Source organism: Lonchura striata, chromosome 4 (assembly GCF_046129695.1).
Source record: "Lonchura striata isolate bLonStr1 chromosome 4, bLonStr1.mat, whole genome shotgun sequence".
NCBI classification, from domain to species: Eukaryota; Metazoa; Chordata; class Aves; order Passeriformes; family Estrildidae; genus Lonchura; species Lonchura striata.
Genome location: NC_134606.1, coordinates 5,660,626 through 5,677,554, shown reverse-complemented (window position 1 = coordinate 5,677,554; position 16,929 = coordinate 5,660,626). Strand labels below are relative to the sequence as shown.

Sequence of the window (16,929 nt, the reverse complement as noted above, 5' to 3'; positions counted from 1 at the left end):
TGTGCCAGGCAAAGGCCAGGAAAGGAGGAAAGGGAGGAAGGATGAGAGCAGCACGGACAGGCAACAGCCGGGGGGACAAGAGGGACAGCCCTGCTTGTGTGGGACATTCTGCCACACAGGCCAGCAGCAGATCCCTCCCAGAGATCTGGAGGAGGATGTAGCTGGCACATGTGGGCGTAGATCAACTGAAACAGCCATGAAAAGACACAGAAAAATTATGGAAGGAAAAAAATCAGGCTACTCAGTTGGTCCCTGTCCTTGCTTTGTGTGCTTTGAATGAACGGTCAGGAAGGTGAAGAAGAGAAACAGCTAATGTTTACAATGAATTATTACCAATTTTAGGAGTGTGCCAGGACAGGGGCAGTCAGCAGGAGGATGTGCAAAAAGTCCTCTCTGTGAGGAAGCTCTGATTGCTGCATGGAGGGATAATTTCCTTGAATGTACCCTGTTCTTTATTCTGGTAAAGGGAAGAGGATTAAGATTCAGATGTTAAAAGAAATGAGTTAATTGCTTTTAATTTGGATTTTTTGATGTTAGTTTACAATTTTCTCAACAGAGGTGAGAAATATACCCTTATGCCCTGCATTTGCAGCTGCCTCTTAACATTCCCCCACAGACCCTTTGGGCCCACAGCCTGTGGATGGAAGGGGTGGAAGACATAAAAAAAAGGAACCTGTACTTGCTGAGCACTTGGGAATGACTTGTAACTGCCCTTTATTAGTCTGTGGGACAAAAAATAAAGAGCAAACATCTCTGAAAATGGAGATGGCAAAGACGGGAACTGGAGAGGGGGGGAAGGGACAAAGATCAGATTTTTGCACACAGCAGTTCCAGTTCATCCATGAGCAGTGAAGTGACTTTGAGTTCCAAACTGTGTCCCCAGGTCACTCTAATGGGCCAGGCAGACACAGCCCTGACAGGCAGCAACCAGCACCAAGTGTGTGGAAGAGGCAAAATCAAATTTCCACAGTGTCCTCTTGACAAGGAGAGTGTAATCTGGCTCTTTACAAGTCAGGAGATTCCTGCAGAGTGGTGAATTCACATCACATTGTCCCAAAGTTTTGCATGGGCTCCCTTAGGGAAAAAAAAAAATGTTCAGGATGGAGAGAACCAGATGATTTAATCTGGGTTGTAGGAAGGGTGAGTGAGATAGAGGTGATTGAGCAGCATCAAAGGGTGACAATCAATTTGAATTTCCCCAGAAGTGATGTTGATGCCTGTGCTGCTTCTCCCCGTGCTTTTTCTTTAATTAAATACCGAATGTTCCATTAGTAGTTGGAATAACATGCTGTTCTTGGGGGAAAGAAAACCCAAGTAATCCCTTTATCTGCTAAAATAGATGATTTCTAGTAGATTAAACAATGGCCTTTCAGCTACCAGAGCATAGTTCAGGCCATAATTGAAGTCCTCTCCTTGGCCTCTCCTCGGTCCATGGCAGCCAGCAGCCCGTGGAGCCCCATCATCAGAGATAACCTCAGTGACTCTTGTCTGCAGTCAGTGTTTCTCCAGATGAGGAGATTAGTTGGAGATAAAGCATATTACCTGAAAATAATAAGTGATTACAGTCCTGGACTGTCTCTCCACATTCATTTCATGCTGGTTAACCCTTGCAAAACTGGCTGCTGGCTGGGTTTAGGTCTTTAAAGAGGAGGGAGGGTGAAGGAAGGTTTCCAGTGCCTGAGTGGAAAAGGAGGAATTTTGCCCTTTGTTGTCTGTTTCGTTGTCTGGGTGGGGATTTCTGGGAATGGCAGGAGGCCTGGCTGCAGCCCACAGTCCATGGAGGAGCTGGAGCTGTGCCTTGTGGGGTGTTTGTGTGATGCCATCACCCCCTCCTCCCCATGCTGATCAGCTGGAAGCTGTGGGGACTTAGAACTCCCTTGCAAGTGATCTTCCATTTCCCTGAGAGCAGCACAGGAGAGCTCTGGATGCCCAGAACAGACCCAGTGGCTGGATTTCCCTGCTGCATTGAGCAGGACCATGCCATGGGCTCAGGCAGAGACCTGCAGCAGTCCCTGCTGTCCAGTTATAAGTAGGAACCAGGCATTTTGTTTTGGGATTTACAGAACTCTCCCATCCCCAGGCATGGCTCAGTGGCTATAAACTTCTCCAGTGGGCAGTTTCCATGGGACCAGTCTGTTACTGGGAGTGCTGGCTGGGCTGTGTGGATGTGAGCTCAGAACAGTCCCTGCTATTTTTTCCAGCATGGATGTAGCTACTCTGACTTGACAACACAAAACCATTTCTAGCTTCTCTATTCATTCAACAGCAAGAGATCCAGACAAATACAAAAACCTTGCAAGGATTTTATAGCAAATTTTAAACCTGTCTAGAAGGAAAAAAAAAAATAACACAGTGGTTTTCTAGCAATTCAGGTTGGCTGCCTAGGGATGATGGAGATAAAAATGTAAAAGAAAAACGTTGAAAAAATGCCTTGAAATCTATTTCTGGGGCTCTGTGTTGTTATCAATGTTGGGAGTGAGCTCCTGGTGGGACAGAAATTTCCTTGGGCTCCCTGCAAATATTACAGATGAAGTCCCATCCCCATTTGAGTCACTGGGAGTTTTGTGACCAACTTCATTAGCAGCACGGGCATTTCATTCATAAAAGGCTCCTTCCCAGCTCCTGGGCCATTACAGCATCCCCTGTCTGTCATCAGGCTGGTCTCCCTGAGTGAGGGAGAGCAGGTTCATCCTTCTTCTTCTAAATGCTCCATCAGCCGCTCCCCTGAAAACTGTAAATAAAGGCCGCTGGGGATAGCTTTTCTGCTTGACCCCTCACCTGAAATGAAAATAAAGGTGACTGAATTTCATCCTGACGTGGAGCTCCTTCCCAGGCTGGCTCTTTCCCGTGGCTGTTGACAGTTCCCTGCCAAGCCCCATGGTTACCTTTGATTTTGCCGTAATGACATCTCCATGCTTAGGGTGGCTCTGGGACTGTAATCCCCTCTGCAGCCTTAACCAATTTATGGGGTAACCTGAGACCAGCCTCTCTCTTCCCCGTGACTTTTCCACTTGTTAATACTCACTGAAGGCATCAACAAACTAAATGCAGAGGGTTTCTTTTGTTGCATGCCCAGGATTGGTGAATATCTGCATTCGCACCTGATATGAATCTTGGCCTTCAGAAAGATGCTGCATGTTCTTGCCACATGAAAATGGCACAGGTTTTTTTTTTCCCCAAAGCGTGCTGCTAAAACAAATGCTTTGTTAGCAAATCCAGGCAGTGCTCCAAGGAGCTGTTAAGAGCAGAAGTGAGGATTCAGCAAAGTGGGATTTATCCACAGTTCTGCCACAGATTTTCTCTTCAAAATCTCTTGAGATTTTGTCTCAAAGTGCTTCGTCTTTAAAATCCTTCCAGTCAAAGTTTTGATGTGTCTCACGTGTTTAGACTGTAAGCTTTTCAGGGACAGGGCTTTTTTATTTGCACAGCAGCTTTTATATTAAATCCCTGATCTCTAGGGAACATTCCTGTGCAATTCAGAGTTAAAAGAGAAGGCTGAGCTTCATCACAGTGAATGATCCTTGTGTTAGGGGAGGACACAAGTCCTGCTCCCTGCTGTATTATTTGGCTTTTCTAAAGGAAATCTTAGGGCAGATGATTTACACGGAAGCAGAAGGAGGATCCCTGGGGAAAGCAAACACTTGAGACTTCAAGGTGGGATGGTTTTGGTGGCAGACTTCTGCCCTGGCCATCTGATCCAGGAGGTGCCCGCTTCCTCAGCACAGATCAAAGACCAAAGGTGACTTCTGAAATGACATGCAGCCACCTCTTGCATTGCTTAAATTCTCTCCTCCTGCTTCTGTTTGATCTCACTTTGCTTTTCCTGTCACTGGAAGCAGGTGGGTTCTTTATTCTCCCCGACAAGTTTAGATCAGCTAAACAGCTCTGATGGCTGCGGTGGGAATGTCCCAGTGGCACAGCCAGCCCAAACCTTGGAGCAGTCAATGGAAAAGCTCCTCTTCACTGCAGCTGGCTGTGGATGGGGTCTGGGTGAGCAGATCTGGAGCTGTCATTGTCCTGCCAGACTTGCCTTTAAGCAGCAGATGTGGCTGTAATGCGAGGTGACACTCGGGGAAAGCCCAGGAGCTCCTCCAGGCCTGTGGGCATACAGCTGGAAGATTTCCATGATCTGCTAAAGATCATAAAAGATTTTCATGATGTGCTAAAGATGCATATTTCCTCTTTATGTCTTGTTAGCAGAGGCTCTTAGCTCCATAGTGTGGCTCTGCTGGCTGCTGGTGAAAATGTCCAGCACAGAGAAAATCACATGAGATGGATATGATCACAAGTGACAAGCATAAGTCAAGTCAATGCCATATTGTGACCAGAGTTACATTAGATCAAGAGACTCCCCAGACTTGGGTCACTTGTATGCTCTGCTCTGCATTTTTTCTCTTTTTCCTATTTCTCTGTAAAGCTGCTTCACTCCTGTGAGCCTGTCTCTAATTCTGCTTCTCCCAAGGAGAAAGAGAAGCAGAATTTACCTAACAGGCAAACTCTTAACAAAGCCTCGGACACCTGATACACATAATGGTCCCAGAGGCATGTTTACTTTGGACTGAGTGAGTGAGTGAAAACCATTTTGGAAGGACTTTTTCACCTCCAGCAACTTAACCTAACGAGGAGAAAAGTGATGTGGTTAAAGGGCTGTTTAAACAACGGCATTAGGGAGCAGATTTAGGCTCTCTGACAATGCCCATATGTATTTGCCTTACACAGGTGCATAAATATGCCATGATTTATATCACAGGGCACATGCCATAGGCAGTGATGAGATTTCAGCCATCCTCTGCTGATGGATGATTTTCGGGGGATTATCAGGGACAAACAATTGATTGTTTTAGCAGGTTACAGCAGAATTGCCCAAAGATTTGGAACACCATGACTGAATTCACCAGCTGTCCTTGTCTTCTGCACAGAGGAGTGTCTGTGCAACAAGGAGTTTGGCTTTGAGTCCTCTAAGTGCTTTAGGTGTCTGGAAGAGAGCATCAGGGGCCTCAGATTTAGGCTGAAGAATGCTGTTTGTTTCTGCTCACAAGAAGTCATAAATGCCCCACCAATTTATCAAGAAAGCAGGAGAGAAGGATGAAATAAATAACTCCATGGGAAATGTGCTCATGCTGGACAGATGCATTGCCACAAAAGTTCATGTTTTTACACCCAAATGGGTGGCTGACCTCCTGCTGACAGAATGGGCTGTCAACACTCCTCCCTTGAAGAAGAGTTCCCTCTTTGCACTTTGTCTCCTGGTGGTGATAGCCTGAATGGAGATTCCCAGATTAAACCCTGCCTCTTCCAGGGGCTGAGGGTCCTGCTTACCCATCACTTCCCTCTTTCAACATCCTCATGGGGGCAATGAATCTTATTCCTGGCCCAAGGAACACTTGTCAGGGGCTGGGTTGACAGGGAGGTATGTCCTCCTTGGCCATGTTTTTGTGCATGGAATTGTTAATAGCTGAGGTGGCTCCCCCAGGTCCTGGCAGTGCCCAGAGCAGTGCCTTGCACCATGGCACTACAGACCTAAAGAGAGCTCTTGTGTTTCACAGGTGGAAAAAGACAGAGAAAATGGTAATTTATGGCCAAACTGAGGTGAAATTTATCTCTGCATCATGTCCTATATGCAACTGCAGTCTTACTGAGACTACAAGATTGACTTTCCAGAGTGACATAGGTACCTCTGGGTACAGGGGCAATGACCAGCAGGATGCCAGGAGGGGTCTGCACAGGCCAGGTACACAAATCTCATTGTTTTACATCACAGTTGAGATCCTTGACTCTGATCTAAACTCCTCTTATGTGATTTTAAAAGATTTGAGCTCAGCTTTCACACATTTGGGCTCACTGGCAAATTCTTCCAAGGTGCTACTCAAACACATGAATGTCTGCCTTTGATTTTCTGGTCCTGGCTGATTTGTACTTTGCTTTTGTGCATGTGTGTAGCACAATGTGGAGGGGCCAAAAGCACCAGCACCCTCTGAATACCTTCCTGGATGTTTGGAGTTCTCGTTGCCTTGAGAAAGAGGGGCACTGCCATTCAGGTGAATGGTTTAAGCTCCTGACTCTGGGAATCTGAGCCATCGTCTCCCTGGAGTATTGTGAAAATAAACCAATTATTTAAGAGTCATTTCCTCCTGCAGGTGTTTGTTTGGTCTTCAACACTATCTTCTGTCTCAGGGATGTGCAGCTACACAGAGAGCAGCCATGCAGGGCACAGCTTTCTCCATATCTGCATTAGCAAAGAGGAGGCAAATAAATTCTCTTGGAGGCAGAGGAAAGTGAGAGCTGCGAGTTTGGTTCCTATCCACTTCTAATTGGGATTATGCTGGCAACTATCATCCCCATCTTTTGATATTTTGGAGGAAGAAATGGGAAACTGAAGAGCAACAGTGGGCTGCTCCTGCATAAAGTATTCTGGCAAAATGCCTTTTCATTTCATGTGAGCTGTGCCTGCGAGAAGACGGAAGGATCAAGTTATCATCAAGAAAGATTAGGATTTGGAGCCAAGTTTTGGAAATTGTCTCCTATCTCAGTAATGAATCAGACACCTTAGGTTAAATTCGGATCCTACTGAATAAGCATTTTCTTTTTTTGTGTTTATCAGGGCCAGGATTTCATCCCTAACTTCAAATAATCCCAAACACTGCTGTGCCTGGGCTTGGAGCTGGTTACCAATGTTACATCCTAAAATTGTATCTCATTTATATTGTGCTTGTAGGACCTGATTTTGCTCCCCATTATGGGGGTTCCAATGCTGAATTCAAGATGATGGGACAGTCCTTTTTTTACTCTGCTGTATTACAGAATAGTGATATTTTAAAAGTGATTCTTCTTAATTTTTATTATTTCTGGTAATTCTAGATTGCAGGCTTGGTTTCATTTACATCAGAAATAGGATCCATTTTCTCTGCCCTGGAAGGAAGACACTCTCAAGAGCTTACTGATATTTGTGTGTTTGACTTTAAGGCAGAAGTTTGTTCCTAATTAATTGAATAAGTGCTTTAATCCCTGGCCTGAGGGCTTCCCATAGAGCATTAGCTGTATTAAGAAGGAAATGGAGTGTAATCCCTTTAATATAAGCACAGGAGAACATGAGAGTCTCACATTTCTGGAAATAGTTTCTTTCCTTGTTGTGTTATTTATTCTAATATTAATTTGCATAAAATGCAGTGAGGATAAAGGGCTTCTCCTCTTTCCTGACACCAGTGCAGAGCTGTCAGCAGCACACAACCTTTGCCAGAGCATCCCTGGGCTCCAGTTGCACAGTGTAACAGTGTGCAGAGAGAAAAACCCGTGGAATTCAGCTCATTCCAATGGTGCCTGTGAACACAGCTCTGTGACTGACTCTCTTCCTGGAGCTGAGATCTCATCTTCCTGCCCCATCACCAGCAGTCACTACTATTTGCATTACTGTAGGGGAAGAGAATCTTGTTTCTGAACCAATGGCTGCATTAGGCTCATGTGCATCTACAGAAATTGGACTCTTGGGTGAGATTCACCTCACAAAACCTGGATTTCTGGATTTATTTCAGCCCCTGCTATGCACCTGGACTGGTCACATGAATTGCCCTAAATGAGCCAGGAGGTCAGGAAGGATCAGTTCACAGGCAGATGTCCTCCTTGTGTACACACAAAATTAGGCAAGATCAGCCTTTTGGTGAAATGCATCCAAACCTGGTCAAGGCTTGGTGTTTTTTAAAGGCTAAATACTGCTCTGTGTGTCCAGTGGAGTTCCTCTCTATTCATGGGACAGAGAACTCCATTGGAGCATCCCCTGCTGCTTGATCAGAGGAAGAGAATGGCAGCATGAAGGGGACAGTTCAGGTGTCCTCAGCCACCCTCTGAGCCCAAATGGAGATCCCTGCCCACCCTAATTCTGAGTGTTCCCCATCCTTCCTTGCAGGGAGGTAAGGATGCTGTTTCCTTCTGCTCAGCACACTCACAAAGTAATGTCATTTTCTCCTCAGTTTCCCCACTTTTTGCTCAACTCTTTAGCAGGATTTGGGGGGGAGGTTTCAAGAGCTCACAAAGGCTTTTTCCCTCTCCTGGCCACTTGTGCCCAGCATGGCTGGCTGCAGCTGAAAAAGGGATAACAGCTCCCCAGCATGATTGTTGGGTGCCTTTACCTCCAAGAAACAACACCCATCCCCTCAGGCTCCCCTTCCTCCACTGAGGCCTCCAGGGTTCTGAAGTTCAGGAGTGTCACAATGGAGTTTTCCCTTGACCCTGGAAACACAGTGACCCCACAGGCATTGTTGGATCCCATCAGTGATGTTCCATGCTGCAGGAGGGGTCACTCCTGTTCACCCTCTGGGTGATTTTGGGGTTGCTGGTGCTGGGATGCCTCCATCTCATCCCTTCTGAGTTCCATCAGACTGCATCCCCTGAGGTGTCCATCTCCTTACGTCCTGGTTGGGTATATTTTACTTTGCTGAGGCTGGCTGAAGTCAGTCATACTCTGCCAATTTGAGCATTTCAGTTCATCTGAATCCCCTTCCTCCTGCCAGTAGCCAGCTTCAGCTCTCCAGTTCCTTTATCCCTTGAGGTGGGATGGAGAAGACACAGTCTGCTGGCTTTTAACGGAGTGATTTTTCTGCTCCAGGTTCTTGGTTCACCATGGAGATAATGGATACAAAACCATGGAAGGTGAAGCACACACAGGACTCTCATCCTTGGGTGTTTCAGTAAGGGGTTTGGCTGGGTCTGCTGCTCTGGGAAGATAATGGGAACTGGTGACTGTGGGATTCTGCATCCTGCCCAAAGGCAAACACTGGTCTGGGAAGCCCAGAGGGGGAAAAGAGTGAAATGTTAGAAAAAAAAAGACTGAGAATATAAAATATATCCTTGCCCAAGGTGGTGGCTATTGGCAAGGCACACAAAACCCTCCCTAAGGTGCTGCTGCAGTGTCCCAAATCACAGGGACATGGCAGTGCAGCACCTGCCTGGGCCAGCCAAGCCACCCCTGTGTGGTGGATGTGTTTGTGTCACAGGGGAGATCACAGTGACCCCTGCAATCAGCTCACCTCCCCCAGCCCTTGCTTTGCATTGATGACTTATCACGTTTAATGCTCCAGCATAGGAACAGCTCTGGAGTCAGCCTGAGGGCTCATCTCAGCAGCTTTCCTGGCTCCAGCAGTGCATGCTGAGGCACAGAGCACACAGACAGTGCTCTCTCCCTAAAATCCAACCCCATCTCCCGAAATTTGCACTGCAAGGATTTCTGGTGTTAGTGCAGGTGCCACTGCCTTTATATCTCCTGACAGAGTTTTCCTCCATAGTTCCTTCAATGGTTTTGCAGAATGAGTATTGACATTAGCCAGCTCTTTAAATATGTGATAAGCACACAGCAAATGTTCCTGAAATGGAAGATGGAAGCATCTGCTGATTTAACCTGAGTGACGCTGGACCTCAGCAGCTGATCAAAGTATTTCGGCAGCTCTGTATTAGCGCTGTGCCTGGGGCCATTTGGGCTCTCAGAAGAGGTTTGGGGAAGGCAGGAGGAAGGAGCTTGTTGCAAGGGAAGTCCTGGGACAAGAAGAGCCCCAGAAACCATTGCCAAAAGAGCGCAGGACCTTCCCAGCCACCCTGCTTGGGGCTTAACTGAGCAAGGAATCGCCCTGCTGGGCTGGCCCCAGGTGGCTCAGAAGAGCAGCTCATCCTCTCCTGAGCTCTGAGGGAGCATTTTGGGTTTGTAGCCCCGCGTTTGAAGGCTTCCCCCGAGTCTTAGTGGTGACTTGCGTTTGCTTCCCTCCCTGCCAGCTGCCCGCCGCGCTGGACAAGTACAAGAGCATCTATCGGAAGGACTTCTGCTGGCACGACGATTATCGCTCACCCATCCAGGCACACGTACCGGTACCGGGCTCTTGTCCTGCCGGGGATGCCCAGCCAGGCTGCCCGGCTCAGTGGGGACAGGCTGGGGACAGAGGGGTGGCAGGGCTGGCGGCTGTCTCCCACCGCGGTGCCCACGGCTGCGACCCCCCAGCACCTCCCACCACCCCCAAATGCCCTCGGCTCGTGTCCCGTCCCCCCTGCGGGAAATCCCCCTCGCACCCTCGGGTAAAGCTGTTGGGGATGCGATGCTAATCACGCTCATTAAGCAGGGCACTAATGACTGCTTGCGGAGCCGGTGCCCGAGCCTTGGGCTGAGCCCGCTCCCCGTGGGGCAGGCGGGGAGCGTCGGCAGCAGCCCCATCCCGGGAGCGCCTTGCGGAGGGGAATTTGGGATGGAGATGGCTCCTTGCCCTGACACGGCCTTCAGAAGGCTTCTCTGGGGAAGCTGCTTCTTTTTCTTTTTATTTTTTCCCTAATCTCCTTGCAGTGCGAGCGACCCCCTGAGCTATTTAATCTGATTTGCCTCGCTCCGCCTGCCCGGCTTTAATTGCTTGTGGCAGCGCGGTGGGGACACTGCGGAGGGTGGCGGGGGCACGCCCGGCTGCTGCGGCGCTGAGGGCTCCTACGCTCACGGCACAGTGGGAAAAAAGTTGAGGCTGGGGAGGAAAAAGTGGGCGACAACGATAGAGAAATCATTGTGTGAGTTTGCCCAGAGAGGCGGAGGGGCTGGCTGCGGACACCGCTGCCATCCCCGCCCGGCAGCAGCCTGGGGAGCGCTCCCTGTCCCTGTCCCTGTCCCTGTCCCTGTCCCTGTCCCTGTCCCTGTCCCTGTCCCTCTCCCTGTGTCTATCCCTCTCCCTGTGTCTATCCCTCTCCTCTCCATCCTTCATTAGCGCTGCTGCTCGGGGCTCCCGCTGTTCCCTGGGGTTTCCCGGGCAGCCCCAGCCTTGGTGGCTGCTCCACTTCCATGAGCCCGGCTGGCAGGGCAGGGTTTAACCCCTGCAGTTCCCAAGCCGTGCATCGCTGTTGTTTGTTTGTTTTTTTTTTTTTTTTTTTTTTTTTTTTTTTTGGTTTTTTTTTTTTTTTTGTATTTATTTCATTTAAATTTTGTTTTTGGAAGGCTGCACACTTCCTGTGGAGGTGCTGGTGTAGCTTGGGAGATAGGAAGGAAGGAAGCTGTGTCTGATTCTCTTGGGTTGCAGCTCCCTTTGGCTCCTTATTAATTCCCAAGACCTGCCAAAGGAAGCTGTCCCACTGGGCAGTGTGATGATGAGGTACTCGGGAGGCCCAGGTCTCCCTCTTGGCCCTGATAAGATTTGTTCTTTTTGAAGAGAGTAAAACAACTGTGATGTTTTTATCTGTGAAATTTTGGGCACTAACCTACTCCCAGGGGGAAGGGGAACCCCTTGTGTTAAGGAAGAAAGCACTGGCTGGTGAGCCATCCCTGCCAGGGTCTCCTGGATGCTCTTGTCCCTCTGGAGATACCTCAGGAGAAGCTCTGGCCATCCTCAGTGGGGGAAGCCCCCAGACACAGCCTGGCAAAGGAAAAACATTAGGGGATTGCTCTGGGAACCCTGTAGTATGAGGGACAAACAGAGATCCTAAACAACAATAGACAAACCCTGTGAGGATGGTTCTTGCTGGCCCAGCAGCCTGGATTTGCTCACAGCAGGAGAATCTCTTTCAGAGCCCCTAAAAACCTTCTGGAGCTGCAGTGTGCAGCTGGAGAGGCTGGAGGCAGCAGCCACACCAGGATTCTCTTTAGCCTTTCCCTGACATGAGCCCTGGGGCCATTCCCTCTCCCACTGCTTTTGCCAGGGCTGCCTCCCTCCCTCCCTCCCACTGCCCAGGCAGGGCCCAGCAGGGTCCCAAGCTGTAAGATGGGCAGACAGAGGAAGCTGTGGTGGTTCCTGTAGCTCAGTGAGAGCACAGAGCTGCTCTGTGGCCCCTGTCCCCAGGGATGCTGACCCCACCCGAGCCCAGGCTTTGCTGGGCATGGCTATTTGATGATGCTTTAGCAGCTGCCCTCCCCAGCTGCTGCCTCTCCATCCACACGGGACTTTTTCCTGCAGACACCTTCGTACCCTCCTCTGGAAGACCTTCCCAAGTGCTACCTGCCAGAGTTCCAGCCCTCTGACCTGACCCCGGGGCGGGCAGGGAAACTGGAGATTCTCGCGGAGCCGATGCACGACCTGTGCTGCTGCTCGCCCCTTCCAGCTCCTGCCCTGACATGTGGAACTGAGGGTAACCCCTGAAGCTTGACTGCTGCTGAACAGGCTGTGGCCAGCTGCCCGAGGGCCTCTGCCAGCCCCCCAGCCCCTGGCCCGTGCTGGCTGGACCCACGGGGATGAATGGCAGCATCCTGATGGTGCCTCGGTGCTGGGCTGAGCCTGACACAGCCCTGTCACCATGAATATGCAGCTCCCAGGCCAGCCCAAAGCATGGGTGGAGGGAGCTGGGGTTTTAGAAACATCTTGGTGCATGAAGAACCACTCCTAGCAAGGGTCTCTAAGGGTTTTATCTTTTACAGCTCTGCTGGGATAGACAGAGAGGCAGTCAACCCCACATTGCAGAAGCACAGGGAGGGAAAAGGGCTCTGGTTGGGTGTGAAGGGTTTGGGTGGTTCAAAAAATCCTTCTGCTAAGAGTGCCTGTCTGACAGCAAATGTGCTGGCAGACAGCCCACAGCCACACCATTTAACAGCTTGCTTGCATGGATTAAAATACTTGTGGAAGTCAGGAAAACAAAAGGAGTGGTCACCAAGCATCATTCTGACATGCCCAGCCATCCCAAAGAAAAGAGCAAAGATTTTTTTCTGCTTGAGAGGGAAGAGGGTGTCATTGCTCAGCAGTGCTCCATAAGCAAGCAGGAGACATGGCCAGGGATGTCCTCTCTGTTCCCTGAGTGTGGGATGCCTGTGTCTGGATCCTTTAGTGATCGGAGGGGAGCAAAGACACAGCCATCTCCTGTAGCTTAAATGCCACCCTGACAATGAGGTGCAGGAAGCCCTGGTGGGATTTCCCTTCCACTCAATAGAAGGAGAGTCTGGACAAGCAGCTCAGACAGATGTGTCTCCATATGGACTCCACTTACCTCTGAGGGCTGCAAAGACCACCTTGCCAAGCCCATCTGAAGCTGTCTTGTGCTGAAACTCCTGTGGGCTTTTCCCTTCCTGCTCTCCCCAGTGTATCCCAGCAGTGCACTCACACACAGACCTGCTGCAGAGGGTCTCCTTTTAGCACTCCAGGGCAATGTGGAGACAGTGGGCTCCTTCCCCTTGCTTTGCACCATCATAAATCCTTCCCTTACTTGAGCCATGGACCATTAAAATTAATGCAAATCAGCAAAGCTGATGCACCTTAATTGCAAAGCTCTGCTGAAGTGACTGGGGCTGCCGTGATTTTTGCCAGCTGGGACTCCAGCTCACCCTATCCAAAGGGTAGGATTTGGGTGACAATTGATGGTGATTCCTGACTAATTCACCTTCCTGTCCTCCCATGTCTCAGAGGCATTGGTGCCAAGGGAACTGCCATCTCCTAACTTGGTCACCTACCAGCAGTTTGCCCAGGATCTGTACAATGAAGTGCTGCTCAATGCTGATAAATACAAAACCAAGAACCGGAACTCTTCTGTTTTATTGCAAGGTCAGTGGATGGAGGCTGTGGAAGCTGCCCCATGAGAATAACTGGTGGCCTTCAGCCTGGTTTTATGTCTTTTAATATAATTGCAGAAGAGACTGAGGAGGGTGAAGGGAAAATGAGTGACACAGGAAGGGTTGACAGATCTGCTGTAACCATCAGTGGGGAGAAAGCAGGGCAGAGAAAAAGTTATCTTCTAGAAGAGGTTGAGGTGTTGTAAATGGTGTTTCTTTCACCCCGATTTCCAGACTGGCCATCCCATGGACCACAGCCCTGCTCGATGTGGTCTCCCTGGAAATAATGTCAGGAGACAGGACCTGCTGCTGGGTTGCATGAACAGCCTGGCATGCTGTTAATGCACGTGTGAGACACTTGTAACCTCAGCCTCAGTGAAAACAACAAAAATACTCTACTAATTGCTCACTGTAGCAATCTGTTATTTTAAAAATGCCCAGAAAATCTGTCTGCAATGGGCAGCTCTTCTTTGTGTGTCCTCCCTGCATGTTTATCCCCAGTTAGGTCTGCTTGATCAGAAGGACACACACTGAGCTCTTCACACACAGATAAGACATCTCTGGAGAGTCAGATGGGGGATGGTACCTCTTCAAACCAGCTCCCACAGGGATTTTTGGGGAAGATATTACAGCAGATGTGATGGTCCTCAATTAGTGAGCCATGAATCTCTTCCTTGGTTTGGTCCCTGATGGGTGGCAGGATGGTAAAGAAAATAGACAGTATGGGAAAATTTATACCAGGTGACAAGTCAATATCCAGACAGGAAGATCACAAGATGTCATTTCCAGGTCTGCCTTTTGTGGCTTCCCTCACACAGGTTATAGAAAATAAGGGCTGAATAATCTCATCTAAACAACCTTGTCTACACCAAGTAATCAATTCCTCCATTTCCCCTTGGTTAATCCCTTCATCGTGGTAACTCCAACAGGAGAGCTGGAAGCACAAACAGCCAGTGGAGCTCAGGGGAAGGGGGAACACTCAGACTGTGCAATAGAGGAGACAGAGGTACAAAGAAAGTCTTTAAATTATTTGGACTCTCTTTCACTAGACGACTCTGACCTTGAGTGGAAAAGTATCTACCAGCAAGATTTCGAGCCGCAGAGAGGAATCCGTGCTGGGCTGTATACAGAGGAGATAAGGCCTTCTCCCGTTTTCCCTGAAGACAACCGCTACAATGAGTAAGGGAGCAGCGGGATGGGGAGGAGAGGGTGGCTGCTGGGAGTGGGGAACAGGCTAGGAGTAAGCCAGAGAGGTTTTGGAGCTTCTTGGAATTGGAAGGTGTTTCTCAGGCATATTTCTCCTTGTCCATGTTATGCAACGAGCCCAAGGAAATTCCCTCGAGGACAAATCCACTCCTAAGGACTTATCAGCCTTTAATTGAAAAGTTTTGCAGTGGGGCTTATAGGAGTGTGGGGACAACTCCTGGGACAGCCTCATCCCCGCAGAAAGAAGATCCCCATGGGGCTGGGGCAGGAGGCATGTCTCATCATTTCCATGCCCAGGCTTCCCCTGGGAAAGGGCTCTCTCAAATCAAACAGGGCAGGAGCTGTTTGCAACGTGACTCATCTGCACACTATGAACCAAACAGGCATAAACTGCTCCTGAGCTCTCATTTCTCACCGGAAAGGCAATTCCTCCCTGCTGCCTCATGCCCACGACCTTCCCTGAACACACAGATGTATTTCAGCTCTGCATTGCAGATTTTAATCTGTGATCCTGGACTTATATGTGGGGTGGAGACTGTGCCTGTGTAATGGTTGGTCCAGGTGGGAGATGGCCCCGATGGCAGCTGTGTATGCCACAGCATCTGCCCCATTCCTGGTGGACATGGGCTGTTCCCCCTCTCCCCATCCTGTGGGTATTCTCAGTTCAGTCAGGGAGAAAAACGAAGGTTTCTAACCAGGCAGAAGCCTGGGAAACTGTTGGAAAAGAATGTAAATAATTCTTTATCTCTCTTGTTCACATTGTTTATAGATAAGTTCTGCCACTGTGTGTCATTCATTGCACACCAATGGGGTGAGATGTTTTTATTTCAGGACCAATAGAATTGGTCTGCACTATAGTCTCTATAAAAGAGAGATGTACTTGAAATAAATCAGAGTTCTCTCTCGCCTTCTGATCTGGAGTCATTTCATACCGTCCTGCCTCAGTGGCATCATCACCCCACTGAGCTGCTTGTGATTGCTCCTCACAGGTTCCTGGCTGGCTGGTTGAGCACCGCAGAAGGGGAGGCAGGTCCCTTGTCCCGGTGCACGAAGCACAGGGTGGAGTGTGGAGTCCCTCTCCTAATGCCCTTCCCCACGTTCTCTGCAGGAGCCGCTGGGTTTCTGAGTATGCAGACAGCTACAGCATCTTCCTGAAGCAGCTGGACTGGTCCTCCCCCATCTCTGCACAGTGGCTGCCCTTTGGGAAGGACGCGCGATGGACGCCGCGATGGAAACTGGTCGGTAACTGAGCGGTGCCGAGGGGGCTGAGGTAAGCACCAGGATCACCCATTTTGGCCCTGGGCTGGGATTTCAGGGACTGAGGCAGTGGGAAGAAGTATGAACAGTCGTGAGACCTGGCCCAAACTACCATGAGACCTGAGAGTTCGGCTGCTGGAATGTTCTGCAGAGTAGCAGCATTTGTCCCAGCTCGGTGCAGGAGGGTTGGGTGAGATGACCTTCAAATGTCCTTTCCAACCAAAACCATTCTATGATTTTCTGGGCTCCTAGAAAGTGATTTTCCAACCAGATCTAATTTGGAGAATATTTTTCACTGTGAGGGTGGTCAGACACTGTCTGGAGATTGGAGAGGTGAGGGAGTGCCATGATGTCCACTGGGTGACAACACTGGGTCTGAGGAGCCTCTTCTAGGCTGGCCCTGTTGGGCCAGGGCACCTACATTATTCCACATTTTTCTGATTTCTTTTGGGATGTGTTAATGTGATTCTGTGATTACAGCTCTTTGGCCCTCCAAGCTGCCTGTGTGATATTGCTCATCAGAAACCCCGAAAGCCTTGGAAACCTCCAAACCCACCACCATGTCTGTCAGATGTGAAACGTTCGGCAAAGACATCTTTAAGTGCAAATTATGATTAAAATCTCCCAAGAACCTCAGCTTTTATCATTGTCAGAAAATTTTTTTTTTTTTTTTTTTGAGGGTGGCAATGGAGGTTACAGAGCTAAAATCTCTAGGGCAGTTTTAATTTATGTACTTTAAAGAAAACTTGATGCTAAAACTTTGACTCTCAGCAAGAGGTAGTGTGTGTTAAACAGCATTGTTGGTGTTGATTTACTCTGTAAAACCCTGTCCACTTACAGGGAGGGAAATACCTGTGTTATCCACGGCAGCTGAGTACCAGCCTTGCCGAGCTCCTTCCCCTCCTTTACATTCAACAGCTTATTCCAGGTTTTGACCATCAATTTCAGCTGATGCTGGGCAAACGGGAATTGAGTTTGCCGCGTCC

At 49.1% G+C, this 16,929-nt stretch overlaps 1 long non-coding RNA gene across 1 annotated transcript; it reads left to right on the top strand.

The window, feature by feature from the left end:
• Positions 1-14,569: 14,569 nt before the first annotated feature.
• On the top strand, positions 14,570-16,572 carry LOC116183541 (uncharacterized). The gene is made up of 3 exons (XR_004148178.2): positions 14,570-14,659; positions 15,795-15,956; positions 16,424-16,572. It is a non-coding gene; the product is annotated as an uncharacterized LOC116183541 (long non-coding RNA).
• Positions 16,573-16,929: the final 357 nt, after the last annotated feature.